The sequence below is a fragment of the Neophocaena asiaeorientalis genome, unplaced genomic scaffold, assembly GCF_003031525.2.
Source record: "Neophocaena asiaeorientalis asiaeorientalis breed wild unplaced genomic scaffold, Neophocaena_asiaeorientalis_V1.1 scaffold177, whole genome shotgun sequence".
Taxonomy (NCBI): Eukaryota; Metazoa; Chordata; class Mammalia; order Artiodactyla; family Phocoenidae; genus Neophocaena; species Neophocaena asiaeorientalis.
In genome coordinates, this window is record NW_020172779.1 from 891,337 (window position 1) to 907,445 (window position 16,109).

The 16,109-nt window shown below is 36.7% G+C and overlaps 1 pseudogene; it reads right to left on the reverse strand.

The window, feature by feature from the left end:
- Positions 1–8,305: 8,305 nt before the first annotated feature.
- On the reverse strand, positions 8,306–8,780 carry LOC112397154 (vesicle transport protein SFT2A pseudogene; annotated as a pseudogene).
- Between the last annotated feature and the right edge of the window lie 7,329 nt (positions 8,781–16,109).

The following is a 16,109-nucleotide window of genomic DNA, read 5'->3' on the forward strand; positions in this document are numbered from 1 at the left end:
CAACAAGAAACATCTCAAATAAACAACCCAACCTAACAACTAAAGCAATTAGAGAAAGAAGAACAAAAAACCCCCAAAGTTAGCAGAAGGAAAGAAGTCATAAAAATCACATCAGAAATAAATGAAAAAGAAATGAAGGAAACCATAGCAAAGATCAATAAAACTAAAATCTGGTTCTTTGAGAAGATAAAAGTGATATACCATCGGCCAGACTCATCAAGAAAAAAAGGAAGAAGACTCAAATCATTAGAATTAGAATTGAAAAAGGAGAAGTAACAACTGACACTGCAGAAATACAAAGGATCATGAGAGATTACTAAAAGCAACTCTATGCCAATAAAAATGACAACCTAGAAGAAATGGACAAATTCTTAGAAATGCACAACCTTCCAAGACTGAACAAGGAAGAAATAGAAAATATGAACAGACCAATCACAAGTAATGAAACTGAAACTGTGATTAAAAATCTTCCGACAAACAAAAGCCCAGGACCAGATGGCTTCACAGGTTAATTCTATCAAATATTTAGAGAAGAACTAACACCTAACCTTCTCAAACTCTTCCAAAATATAGCAGAGGGAGGAACGCTCCCAAACTCACTCTACGAGGCCACCATCACCCTGATACCAAAACCAGACAAATATGTCACAAAGAAAGTAAACTACAGGCCAATATCACTGATGAACATAGATGCAAAAATCCTGAACAAAATACTAGCAAACAGAATCCAACAGCACATTAAAAGGATCATACACCATGATCAACGGGGGTTTATCCCAGGAACGCTAGGATTCTTCAATATATGCAAATCAATCAATGTGATACACCATATTAACAAATTGAAGGAGAAAAACCATATGATCATCTCATTAGATTCAGAGAACGCTTTTGACAAAATTCAACACCCATTTATGATGAAAACCCTCCATTGTAAAGCAATTATACTCCAATAAAGATGTTAAAAAAAAAAAAAAAACCAAACCAAAAGTGGCTCAGAGACAGAATAAAATGCAGCAAGGATTTGTCTCTAGGGGGACCAGAGAAAGAGAAAATTGAAACTGAGACATCTAAATCTTTAAATAACTTTGGAAACTAGTCCAAAGTTTTCTACTTGAACAAATTTCACTAGAAATCTTCAAAAGGGCATTCAGTTCCCATAGGATTTGTCATTATCTCACCCTGGGTGGTTTAAGATATTGATGCTAGAAATATTTCCTTACGCATAAGCATACAATTTATTTTGTGTTTTTATTCAGTTGGAGGGTTTATGCTTTTTTTTAAAATTGATTTCACAAATAGCAACTCAACCCTGTCTATATATGTAGCCAAAATTCATCCAATGCTTAACATCAAGTACATGCTGTACACACTAGGTCTCTACAAATAGCTGTTGAATTTTTATGAATTAGTGAAAAATGAATTACATACATTTGGGATTCAGAGGTGGAGACAGATGTGCCTGGCCATCAAGAGGCTATTTTTCAAGTCATAATACTATTCATCCCATGAATGAAACAGTGCATCAAGAAAGTCATTTCAAGGAAGTGATCTGCTAGGCAGAGAAAGCTCCAGCCGAAAGTATGATAATTAATTAAAATGCCTTTTATTGCATGTAAATAAATTATAAATATTTGACAAGAAAGCTCAACTGTTGAAAGCAAAATTACCTAGGTCCTATACTTGAATTCTCCCTGAATCAAATTAAAAATAAAACCAAATGAATTAAGAAAAGCATAATCCTTCTAGAAAGAATCATTTTGCTTTTGAATAGTAGACTTTGTTGTCTCAACATTTTCATCAGTTTAAAACCACAAGGAGCTTGGCAAATGATTAGATCTGATTTAGAGTCCATTCTCTTTAAAATCTCTAGCTCTGAAGAAATTAATAGGCCTTTCAATATACCAATCATAACTTTCAAAGGGAGGGCAAGGCTTGCTGTGACATTAACACTGGCATGAACAAGAACTCGCAATTATTTGCAAACCGAGAAGTTAATCAGGGTCAGAAGACAGTCTTTGTGCTTGAGAGTGGCAATAATACATTATGTACTTATTCTAGAACAGAGGTGGACAAACTCTGGCCCTTGGAACAAACCTAACCAACAGTCTGGAGTTATAAATAGTTTTATTGAAACACACCCATACTTATTCATCTATGTGTTCTTTGCTTTCTCACTACAACAGCAGAGTTGACCAGTTGCTTTAAAGACCTTAAGGCTCACAAATCCTAAAATATTTACCATCTGGACCTTTACAGAAAAAGTTTGCCAGCCCTGTTCTAAACTAATATTACTTATGTAGGATTAAGAATAAAGCTCCATACATTCTGTTTTATTTACCATTTTTTGCAGATGTTTTCAATATTTTCTTCATAATGAGTGAAACATGTAATGTAAAATATCAAATTTGATTTCCATTGAATGGCTTCCTTCCTTTTTGCTAAATAGATATTAGATCACCATACATTTTGTTTTTAGCATCTATCCTATAATAAACGGTATTGTTTTATTAAACCAAATTTTTCTGATACTAATTACAGAAAATTAGATTGAGAAAACAGAATATTGTATGATATAAATAACATAAAATGATTATGTGATTTGCATCCCTTTCCTTTTCTACTTTCATTTTTCTACTCATGGATAGAACTGATGCTGAAAACTTAAAAGTAGTATTATATATGTTTGTCTCTGACCTAAGCTTGTCGTTTGTCCACCTTGTAATCAGTTTTGCTGGAGTTTCAGTTTCTTCTCTCTCATATATTATTTTTAAATAATACTTCATTTTCTTCAAACTGATTTGAAAATTTGTGTTGCTGTCATTTTTCAGAGGCATTATTTCCTTTTAACCCTGAAAAAATTATTTTATTAAATACTCTTTCAGTGCACTAATTTGTACTGCACTTACTGAAGAAATATAATACCCTTCTTAGAAATCAAACTTTGGGGGAAATATATGTCAAATTATTTAAAACAAATGAAGAAACAAAACTCTAGCCTAATATTTAGTGTTATATTTTGCCAAATATCGTATTATAATGACACAAGAAAGAATAATACAAAGCACTTAACAAAAGCACAGACCACATAGTATGTGGGTTTCCAAAGAGTTTGGTAAACTCTGAGCCAATTGATAACCTTAATTTATTGAAGATGTGAACTCAAGGACATAAAATTATGTTAGCCAAAAGAAATATTATTTTACATTTGATTGTCTAATGCTGTCTTTTGGAAGTGAAATTAAGTGTATGCAAATAAATGACTGCATTTTCCCAATTTGGGGGATCATCTAAAGATATGTAATTGAATGGAACTTCAGTGGATCGTAATAGAATGGAATCTTTTCCATTGTCTCAGAATTCCTGCTGAAGATAAAAAAGAACATTAGCTAATAAGCTTCTCCACATTCTGAAGAGGAGCTTTGAGACACATAGTCACAGGATTTACTAATATTTGACCAGACCTTCTGCTTCCTTACCCCCATTACTCCTTCTAAGCCAAATTAAGAAATGGCTCAAATTTGTCAGAGGAAAGAATTCTTAGTGTTCAGTTACTATTAAGAAACATGGTGGTACTTTCTGTCCCAGACAAAGCTAATTGGGCTCCAAGAAAATCATGCATAGAAATTGGGGAGCCTACTGAAAGCAAGGCTCACGTAACATCCCCCAGATGGATGGTTGCTGAGCTGGAGAAACTTGTGTCAAGGTGGACTTCGGTAGAAGAGTTTTTGGTGAGACTGCCAGGTATCCCCTTGGAGTTTCAAGGCATATGTGAATGTAGAGGCTGAAAGCTGGTTCTCTTCTACACATTTCTGAAAATTAGATTCCAGATGGAATAACCACATAAAATGAGATGACGAGAGAGAAGCATTGGGAGTGCCATATAAGTCCATTTTTAGTGGAGTAAGAATTAGGGTTGACATAAAATACAGGGTACCCAGTTAATTTTGAATTTCAGTTAGACAACAAATAATGTCGAGTGTAAACATGTCCTAAAAATTGCATGGGACATACTTATTTTAAATATGATTTCTTGTTTATCTGAAATTGAAATTTAAGTTGATGCCTTTTATTTTTATCTGCTAAAACAGAGAAGCCTAGCTAGAAGGCATGTGTGAATTAGTTAAAGTACTGCTAGCTGCTATGACAAGCTCCAAAGTGTATTATACTTCCAGTATGATAGAATTTATTTCTTGCTTATGAAAATTACAAAGGAGCTTTTCATTAATTGGATCCAGATTTATTTTATTTTGTGGTTCCATTATTTTCAAAGGCTCCTTCCAAGGTCTCTGTGCTCATCTAGGCAGATGTGAAAAGAACATGGAGGACTGTAGATAGGAAGTTTTAGTGCGCCAGGCCTGGAAATGGCACTTACACTCACATTTCATTGGCTAGAACTCAACCATATCCATATCAGATTCAAAGAAATCTGGGAAATGCAGAATAGCTTTGTTTGCAGAAAGGAAAGGAAATGGGTTTGATACACAACCAATTTCTAGCGCGGTACATTCCCATGTACCAGTGGAAAGTCTGGAAATTAGCTTCACCCAAAGTTTCTTTAGAGGAACTTGTCAAAGAAGGCATCCTCCACAGTGAGGAGATTCAGCAGTGAGACATTAGAGTGTATACCTGTGGGTGAAGGTGAAGTGGAGAGAGCTAAAGAAGGGTTTCTGTGGTTAGACGGAGTATACTTCCATATCATAAACTGTTCAATATAAGGATGCCAATAGACATTTTCATAAGCCCACAAGTTCCATCCAAAAGAAATTCAGCTTTTAAATACTTGTAACAGCACCTCAGGCTCCAAATGATTACTCCTCTTTCCTCCATGCCTTCTTTACCCCAGTAGGAGCCAGGAATACAAGTAAAGAGGATAGCAAGAATGAAAGAACAGATTATACCATCCACACTGTAGGTCAGCTCAATCTCAGAGGCAGGAAAAATGGGGAAATAAAGTCTTTCAGTTGAAGTGAGAATGAGTTTATTTGACTCAGACTAATTGACACATAAAGCTGTCATATCTACTCAGATGGACTCAGGACTCAAGAAGGAAAATCTAAAATGGAATTGAAGACAATGGTTGATGAAAAACCGATTAATACCTTGTTTATATCCTACACCTACCATTCAGATTCCTCAATAACCTGGTTACATATGAAAAAGAGAAGTTATCAAGGGGTTCTTCTAAATTCCAATATTTCTAGCCTCAAATAATACCTATTAGTATATAGCAAGTGTCTCCTCAGAAGCAAACTTTTTTTTCAAATTCTATTGAATTTGAAATAGCCATGTGTGTTATATATGATTGAATTCCAGACAGGAACAGCTTAAGTGTGGGACAAGATGGAAGTTTTGCATCATGTTGTCTGGTGGAGATTGATCCCAGGAGCCAAACTCTCTAGTTCAAGATTTGATTGTAGGAGGGAAAACGAAAGAAAAGAAAAGAAGAAAAAAAGAGGAAGGAGAGTTATGAAAATTGGCAATAAAGATTGCTACAAATCATAACTTCTAATAAAAGGCCAGAGCTGCTCTTCTTACATCATTGGCTCACAGTATAAAAAGTTTCTGAGTTGTGCATAAAATATTTTAAATCTTATACTAGGGTTATTAAAACTTAACAGATGGGCTTCCCTGGTGGCGCAGTGGTTGAGAATCTGCCTGCTAATGCAGGAGACACGGGTTCGAGCCCTGGTCTGGGAGGATCCCACATGCCGCGGAGCAGCTAGGCCCGTGAGCCACAACTACTGAGCCTGCGTGTCTGGAGCCTGTGCTCCACAACAAGAGAGGCCGCCATAGTGAGAGGCCCGCACACCGTGATGAAGAGTGGCCCCCGCTTGCCACAACTAGAGGAAGCCCTCACACAGAAACGAAGACGCAACACAGCAAAAATAAAATAAAAATTAATTGATAAACTCCTACCCCCAACATCTTCTTTAAAAAAAAACAACAGAGTACTTATATTTTAAAAAGCATATTTTTCTTTTGGTGTGTATGAAAATACGGTTATTAAAACTTAGGAGAGACCTTCAAGATGGCACAAGAGTAAGACGTGGAGATCACCTTCCTGCCCACAAATACAACAGAAATGCATGTACATGTGGAACAACTCCTACAGAACACCTACTGAACGCTAGCAGAAGACCTCAGACTTCCCAAAAGGCAAGAAACTCCCCACATACCTGGGTAGGGCAAAAGAAAAAAGAAAGAACAGAACCAAAAAAATAGGGATGGGACCTGCACCACTGGGAGGGAGCTGTGAAGGAGGAAAGGTTTCTACACACTAGGAAGCCCCTTCGTGGGCGGAGACGGGGGGTGGAGGAGGGGAAGCTTCAGACCAGAGGATAGCGCAGCAACAGGGGTGCAGAGGACAAAGGACAAAGCAGAGAGATTTCCGCACAGAGGATTGGTGCCGACCAGAACTCACCAGCCCGAGAGGCTTGTCTGCTCACCTGCCAGGGCGGGTGGGGGCTGGGAGCTGAGGCTTGGGCTACGGTCGGATCGCAGGGAGAGGACTGGCGGCGTGAACACAGGCTGAAGGGGCTAGTGCGCCACAGCTAGACGGGAGGGAGTCTGGGTAAATGTATGGAACTGCCTAAGAGGCAAGAGACCATTGTTTTGGGGTGCGTGAGGAGAGGGGATTCAGAGCACTGCCTAAACGAGCTCCAGAGACAGGCGTGAGCCGCGGCTATCAGCACGGACACCAGAGACGGGCATGAGATGCTAAGGCTGCTGCTGCCGCCACCAAGAAGCCTGTGTGCGAGCACAGGTCACTATCCATACCCCCCTTCCAGGGAGGCTGTGCAGCTCGCCACTGCCAGAATCCCGTGATCTAGGGACAACTTCCCTGGGACAACATACGGCGCACCTCAGGCTGCTGCAACGTCACATCGGCCTCTGCCGCTGCAGGCTTGCCCCGCATCCATACCCCTACCTCCACCCGGCCTGAGTGAACCAGAGCCCCCGAATCAGCTTCTCCTTTAACCCCATCCTATCTGAGCAAAGAACAGACACCCTCAGGTGACCTACACACAGAGTCAGGGCCAAATCCAAAGCTGAACCCCAGGAGCTGTGTGAACAAAGAGAAAGGGGAATCTCTCCCAGCAGCCTCAGGAGCAGTGGATTAAATCTCCACAATGAACTTGATGTACCTGCATCTGTGGAATACCTGAACAGACAAAGAATCATCCAAAATTGTGGTGGTGGACTTTGGGAGCAACGATATATATAATTTTTTCCTTTTTCTCTTTTTGTGAGTGTGTATGTGTATGCTTCTTTGTGTGATTTTGTCTGTATAGCTTTGCTTTCACCATTTATCCTAAGGTTCTGTCTGTCCATTTTTTTTTGTTTTTGTTTTTGGGGTTTTTTTTTTTTAGTATAGTTTTTAGTGCTTGTTATCATTGCTGGATTTGTTTTTTGGTTTGGTTGCTCTCTTCATTCTTTTCTTTTTTTTTAATTACTCTTTAATATTTTTTAATAATTATTTATTTTTTATTTAATAACTTTATTTTCTTTCTTTCTTTCTATCTTTCTCTCTTTCTTTGTTTCTTTTTTTCCCACCTTTTCTTCTGAGCTGTGTGGCTGACAGGATCTTGGTGCTCCAGCCAGCTGTCAGGCCTATGCCTCTGAGGTGGGAGAGCCAAGTTCAGGACATTGGTCCACCAGAGACCTCCCAGCTCCACATAATATCAAACGACAAAAGCTCTCCCAGAGATCGCTCTCCAGAGATCTCAAAGTGGTTCTCTGAGAAGGTAAACAAAATTGATAAACCATTAGCCAGATTCATCAAGAAAAAGAGGGAGAGGACTCAAGTCAATAAAATTAGAAATGAAAAAGGAGAAGTTACAACAGACACTGCAGAAATATAAAGCATCCTAAGAGACTACTACAAGCAACTCTAGGGCAATAAAATGGACAACTTACGTAAATTAACACATATATGTGGAACCTAGAAGAATGGTACAGATGAACCGGTTTGCAGGGCAGAAATTGAGACACAGATATAGAGAACAAACGTATGGACACCAAGAGGGGAAAATGGCGGGGGAGGTGTGTGGTGAATTGGGCGAATGGGATTGACATGTATGCGCTGTTGTGTATAAAGTTGATGACTAAAAAGATCCTGCTGTATAAAAAATTTTTTTTAATTTACAAGCATTTAACAGTTTATTCAACCATGTAGTTTGTAGCAGAATACAAATGGTCTTAAATTATTGCATTTTTTTGGAATGATTATTGTATCAAGAAAATCATACTTCACCAAAACCACAGCATACACTTTCAAACACTGTTTTCAAAGAGTTTCTGATTTTCAACTTAGGAGAGAAAAATAGCCTTTCATGACTGCATCTTTTGCATATAAGATGCATGATAGACTATATTAGGCTCTTCACAAGAACTGCAACATATTCATTCCCTTTTTATGTCACCAAAAATAAGCACACAGTGTAAATATGAAACAAACAAAAAAGAATAATAATTGTTGCAGGCAATCTTGTTTCAAATATTTTCATCAGTTGCTTCACAGAGCCCATTAAAAAACTCATACTGACTCATGCAGGATTAGTTCCCAGGCTCTAAAACACTGCCAAAAGTTTCATGCCACCAGAAAGCCATAGCAATCCAGTTCCAAGGATAGAATAGAAAATGCTGCATACAAAGCATATACCAGACCACCTCAATCTGGTATTAAAACTAAGGGACCAAACATCCAGGATTTCTGTGGTCAGGCTACGCTCTTTGTCACCCTGGTCACTCAGGAACCTCTGCAGCTTCTTCCTGGCCATTTTCCTGGGCTGAACTGCTGACTATTCCTTCACCTCCCCTTCCTGCCCAGAGGAAACCCTTGGTAACCTTTAACCTCCTTTCTGTCTCTATGAATTTCCCTATTCTAGATATATCATTAACTGGAATTATACAGTATTTGTCCTTTTATATCCAATTATTTCATTTATAACAATGTTTTCAAGGTTTGTCCATGTCGTAGCGTGCATCAGGATTTCATGCCTTTTTAGGGCTTAATAATATTTTGTTGTATGTATATATCACAATTTGTTTATCCATTTATCTGTTGATGGACACATTTTTTGTTTGTTTGTTTTTACTTTTTGTCTATTGTGAATAATGCTTCATTGAACATTTTTTTGGATCCCTGTTTTCAACTGGGGGAAGTATAAACCTAGGAGTGGAATGGCTAGGTCATATGGCAGCTCTATATTTAGTTTTTTGAGGAACAACCTGTTTTCCCATTTTACCTTTCCATCATTTTACATTTCCACCAATAATGTACCAAAATTCCAGTTTCTCCACATCCTCATTAACACTCATTATTTTCATTTTTAAATTTTATTTTCTTATATCCATCTTAGTACATGTGAAATGATATCTTATTGTGGTTCTGATTTGCCTTTCTCTAGTGACTAACGATGTTGAATGTCTTTTCATGTTCTTATAGGCCATTTGTATGTCTTTGGAGAAATGTCTATGCAAGTCCTTTGCCCATCGTTTGTCTTTTTGTTGAGTTTTAAGAGTCCTTTAAATATATTGAATTTTAAATGTTTATCAGATCTAGGATTTGCAAATATTTTCTCCCATTCTTTAGGCTATCTTTTCAACTCCTTGATAATGTCCTACATACACAAAATGTTTAAATTTTGATAAAGTTCAACTTATTTTTTTGTGGTTGCTGCTGTGCTTTTGGTGTCATATTGAAGAATCCATTGCCAATCCCAAGGTCATGAAGATTTATCCCTAGGTTTTCTTCTAAGATTTTACAGTTTTTAGCACTTATATTGTTGATCCATTTTTAGTCAATTTTTGTATATGAAATAAAGTAGGTGTTCAATGAAATTCTTTTGCACATAGAAATCCAATTGTCCCAGCACCATTTGTGGAAGAGATTATTCTTTCCCATTGAGTGGAATTGGCATCCTTGTCAAAAAGCAATTGGCCATAGCTCTATGTTTTATTTCTGTACTCTCAGTTCTGTATATACAGTTTTCTGGAGAATGGGTTCATTGCTTTCATGGGAAGATGCAGGGTTATGATAATCTCTCCCTCCCTGCCAAAGAGTTAAGTTCCACTATTTTGAAAGAAAACTAACATTGTCAACATTTTTTTAAAAAATGCATCTGTTAAACATATGGGAAAGTAATGGAAGGGGGAGGGGGAAGGGGAGGGAAATATATGATTATGATGGAAAACTCAGAATATTGATCTTCATTATTGAATAAAATAAAATATATATAAATAATGTAAAATAAAATATCTTTTTATGTCTCCTGATTTAGAAAGAAACAGAATAAATCATATTCTGTACTAAGGTTGTCTTTTTAAATAAAACAAGACCAGTTAGATAAGCTTTTATTAAATATACATATTTTCTTTTAGCATCTTGGTCTTTGTGTGGATATAGAGCAATAGTTCTTAAATTGTGGTCCTTGAGCAGCAGAAACAGCAACTGGATGCTGGTTAGAAATGCAAATTCTGTGGCTCCAGGCTAGACCTACAGAATCTGAAACTCTGGGAGGAGGCCAAGCAATCTGTGTTTTAACAAAGAGATTCAAACCAGGGTAAAATCTGAGACCCACTAGTAAATAAAGGTAATAGAATGTCCATGACCTCAGATGAATGGCTTCTCTACTTACCTCCTTTAATTTCCCAAAACCAGCACCAGATCAGAGGACCTGAATATATTAAGTATTCAACAAATGTTTATTTTGAATAGGCAACTATTACCTAATTAAACCCTGAGTTAGATTCTGGGAACAAGAGAAAGAAAGAAAAGCATCAGCACTCAGGGTGAAACAAACTTGCACAAAAGCCTTCTGAATCACTGATAAGCTGAGGGCTGTAGCAGTTATCCCCAGAGAGTGTCATTAGAACCCAGAAGAGTTTTACTTAGCTGCCTGGGTGGAAGAGGAAAGGATAGTGAAAGCTTACTCAGAGGAAGAGAATCTAAGCTGTTTTTAAGGATGAATAGAAGCTTTAGAGAATGACAGTGGGTGAAGGGTATTTCTTGCAGGGGTAATTATACGTGAAAATATGATACAGCAAGGCTTATGTGAGGATTTGGGAAATAACAAGTCTTTTTCCTTTTCCTTTTCCTTCTATAGTGCACATAGAAGCTGACTGTGAATGGCCGAAATTGAAATTAGAGAGATAATAAGGTCTGGATCATGAAGGACCTTGACTACCATGCTTAGGTAAGTGGCATTCATCCAGTAGGTAGGCACTGTGCATCATGGAAACATTTTAAGCCAGAAGGTAAAACAAAGATCCTTAAATTTTAGAATAATGATGTTGACAGCTGATTAGTTGATAACTGGGAAAGGAGTCAGTGAAGAGAGAGAAATGTGTTAGACGTTTATTATGTATTTCCTGCAATAACTTCCTAATACATCCAAAGTGAAACAATAGGTTGAATACATATAAATATGAATGTGTTCAGAGCACAAGTATTTGTAGTTTAAAATATGAATTTTCTATTTATAACGTTAGTGATGTCTTCATTGATATGAGGTAAAAACTCTTAAACAATTGTATTAAAGATCTCAGTAAAGAATGTAGTGACTCTATTACAAAGTAATCTTTTTAAGTCAAATGAAAAATACTTGCATAGATGACTTTTTTGGTTTTTCCTCCAAATTGTTAACTTCAACGTGCATTTGAAATGTATACTTAGGAACATTTACTTAATAATTCGTTTATAGGATATGGTCCTCAGTTTAGGAAAGAAAAAGGTTAATCAGTTGGATTCAAAATAGTAATATATAGCTTTAATAGCATGGAATTTTCAATAGACATACCATCTTCTTTCCTCTTATTGTTCATATATTGTCAATTGATTATTTTTAAATTGGGGTCTATGTCTTATTTCCTCATAGAAAAAAATTTTCACAACTAAATAATGCTTCTCCTCTTTCCTCCTTTTATTCTCCCTTCCTAATATTTCTGTCACCCTTATTCAGGGCCTTTAAGTAAAATAAAGATCTTCTTTCCCCTTTTTTTCTTTCTTCCTTTCTAATTGCTTGGGACCTATAGATTCAAGTGACTCATGTACCTAGAACACATTTCCCATTTTTGTACACAGAGAAACTCCTGTGATAGACAGTTATAGCTCAGGAAGGGTTAGTAGTTATATGTGTCTAGATCTGAGAAGACCAAAAGATATCACCATTAAATTGCAAAAAGAACACTCACTTCTGCTTAAGCAGATAGAATATAATATTTCAGGAAATCTAAACCTTCAAGAAAAGGTTATTATTTAGTAATGAAAGTAGATGAAATATTTAATAAATTTTTATGAAAGATAAAAACTATACTTGGAACTAAACCAAAAGGATGTTATACTGAAACATTGCCTAGTAGACCCACACAAAAATCATTTAATCATCTAGGCCTATGTTTGACTTGCTGTTTATTATTAATTAAATCTCAAAGTCTGTGAAGTTACATCTTGACTTGTGGATTTTTGTCTGGTAGAGATGTAAATTGTCTTCTGTCTGATGGAACCAATTGCCCCAAAGGTTATAGTTCTGTTGCCTTATTGAACATTAACCAGTTTGTATCTTACCATGTCCTTGCTCAGCAGAAGGAGCTACGAATATCTCTGGAGCCTCTTTTATGGAACACCAGTCTCATTTATGAGAGCTCTGCCCTCATGATCCAATCACTCCCCAAAAGATCTCACCTTCTAATACCATCAACTTTGGGAGTTAAGGTGCAATGTATGAATTTGGGGAGAACACACTCAGACCTTAGAATAGAGTCTATAAATATTCAGATATGGCTTTTGTGGTGTGTCAACTTGCCTAGGATAAACTACATTCTCCAGAATTGCCTTTCTAGTATGTTTCCAGATATGGTGGGCTACAGAGATATTCTTCCTGAGAGCTGGAGGACAAAAAAGAAGCAGCAACCATTTTCTAGCATGAATCTGTATTCTTCCAGTTATCCAATCAAATCCTATCCTAGGTGCTTCTATGAAGAGATTTGGCAGATGTAAAGTTCCTGATCAGTTTTACTTTAATTTAGGGAGATTACTTTGGGTGGGCCCACAAGTTAAGTATTCTGTAGGAAGGCCTTAAAAAGGGTCTAAGCTTTCCCTGAGGACACACCCTGAGCTCTATTGGGTTCCAACCTGCTTTTAACCATTCTTTCCTAACTGCCCGTCACAAAAACCTTTGGCTCGTGCTGTGGGTGCCAGCCTGCTTGTGATGTTCCCTTCCTGACTTTCTGACCTTTGGGATATCAGATTTGCTTAAGCAGTCCTCATAATTTGTAAAACAGTGCCTTGGAATAAAACAAAAAAATCAATAAATGTGTTCAGGAGGAGTGGTATATCCATATATCTTACTTCTTCTGCTTACCTGGTTGAACCCTGAGTGATAAACCTCATTAATAAGTTAAGTAAACCTTTGCTATGTTTATTCTATATTTGTATGAGATTCACACTCTTCAACTTTTAAAAACTTTTAATTTGACAAGATAAATAGTGAAGATCAGCAGTAGTTCCTTTGGGCTCTGCTTGGATTCATAAAGTAAAAAAACAAATATTGTGTCTATTTGAAACAAGTTTCTCTTCATGGTTCTGAAGTAATTCACATTGAGTTGTTACCATGACACTATTAAGGAAGCATCTTAAATAATAATAATAATTATTATTATTTAGAAATAATATTGTTTAGAAAGTAGGTTACCTAATTTCTTCTTTAGCATATAGGATCCGGTTCAATTTGGGGAATAACTTTGCCAGAATGTTTCAAACAAGATACTCTAGAGCTGGAATGCTTACTGACAGTCACTTATTTTGCTTATAACCCACTCCATCTGACTGGTTTAGCCAGGTTTAACAGAGACAGGAAAAATACAAAGGATGATGACCAGGTAAGCTACTCTGGTCAAATGCTGCATCCTATCAGTCAGTTAAAATCAACAAGATGGAATGGCAAGTAAGAAGAAACTCTGGGAAAGGCCAACCGTTTCTATTAAGCGTTTCTGTCAATTGAGTCAAAAACATGACTCAAGATGACTTTTAGCAGCTGGAGGGACAGAAAAGATTGTTATTTTTTCCAAATGAGCCCTTGGAGAGTTGCATCTGGTGAACAAGCATACTTTTAAAATAGCCTTTGAGATTAGAAAAGGATGGGTAAAGTAGGGATGATAATTAGAAATTGGAGGAAATGAAAATGAGTAAGAAAAGAGGCGGGGTGGAAATGATGCAGATGAAAAGAGAAAAAATGACAGGGAAAAAATTCTCTTTCAGATCACTGCCCTATACCACAAAGAGGAAAGCAACCAGCCTGTGGGATTTTCTGTTGGTGACTCAACAGTGGCATAATTAGTTGTAGCTCAGATAGGGGCATGGTTTATGAGCCAACTAGGGCTCTTTACTAGACAGGGAGGGTGCAAAGGGGGAGAATTGGCGGACCACCACTCCTTGTGACTGAAAGAGGAAGGATGTAGTCTGTTTGCACTTATCCTGCATTTCATCAATTCAACTTGTGATGTTTTCATTCACTTAAAAAAAAAATGATGATGAAGTACTCCCCAATGGGTGTGTTTCAGTTTCTAAACAATAAAGACGTCTGTTTTTTTGGTGATGCTAGAAGAGTACATTTTCACCAACCGCTTTTTCCACATTACACACGGAGGGTATCCAATATCCAAGTGGGTGGCTCCCTGAAAAGGACCAATTTTGGAAGCACCCACCTAGAAAAACATTTTAGATTTTTATGGTTCTTTTCATCCAAAGATCTCAAGGGATTACCAAGCAAAATATGAGATCCTTGACAACATTTCAAGGTGGTAGGAGACAAGAGTTGCTGACATCCCTTGGCAGATGAAAAAACAGTGGGCAAAATGAGGGTACTATGAGGCAGAAAATAACAACAGAACCAAGAATCCTATGCCTCAAACTACTACTGCTGCCTCTGAAACTTTTGTATACCTCTGTCATAACATAGTCTCAGTGTCATTATGTACAAAGTAATTCCCCTTTATTAAAGTACCGCCATTACCTATGTGTCAGTGTGTATCATAACTTCCTGAATGAGGCACACAGTTTCAAGGTCAGGGGTAATTTCCAATATGTATAAGTCTGAATATTTAGTAATTTTTTACCTTTAATAACCATAAGATTCCTTTGGTTGCTATAAATTTACTTGTGTGATTAACAGGCAATTTGGAAGGTTAATTATGCATATGAGAATTATAGGGTTTTATGTCACTATAAACTGAACTTTCAGTAGAATATGCCATTTGGCTTTACTTTGCCAGTGGATTATTTTAGTTTGATGAATGGGAGGGGAAGAAGATTAGCAAATACATCCGTTTATGTTCCTGAAATAGTTATGCTTTATTTTAAAAGTGAATTTTCTTCATTCCCACATAAACCTTTTTGCATTTCACTACACTGTTGACTATAATTCAAGTTGACTATAAGCTTGAGAGTTTTCCCAGGAATAGGTTATATCAATTAGTATTGGTCTTATCCAGTCTCTGAAAATGCAAAACATATCTCCAGAATATGAAGTATACTTCCTTTAAGTTCCAGAGCTCAAATTCAAAATATACCCCTCATGACCTAAAAAATATATAATCAAATGAGCTGCAAAGAAAGGTCTTTTTTGTAATATTAGTAAAAATGTTTGCCAAATGAGTCTCTGTTCCATGTCTCAGAAAATTCCTCATATACATATTTCAATATATTTAAAACGCTGAATCTAGAATTGGAGACTGTTAAAGGGCTCATATTTATTTTCTTGAATGTCAAAATGTAGCCAGTGCCAAAAAGCCTCTGGGTGTATGTACAAAATTTGTAAAAATACATAAAAACCTACTGAACCAAAACCACAGTGGAACTCACAATAACTTTCCAGACAGCATAATTTACCACTTAGTCACTGGGGAATGCCAATCTCAAAAGATAGGTTTTACACCAGGCCAAGAAGATCAACAAAAATAAACCCTTCTTGGACTAGGAAAAAACGGAAAGTCCCATTCCAATGGCCTTAAAACAATACTAATATTAATGATAATCATAAATTAACTGTCTATTTTGGTGTGCCAACATTTAGTTGAATGATTTTTCTAAACATTGTGCCTTTTGAAAT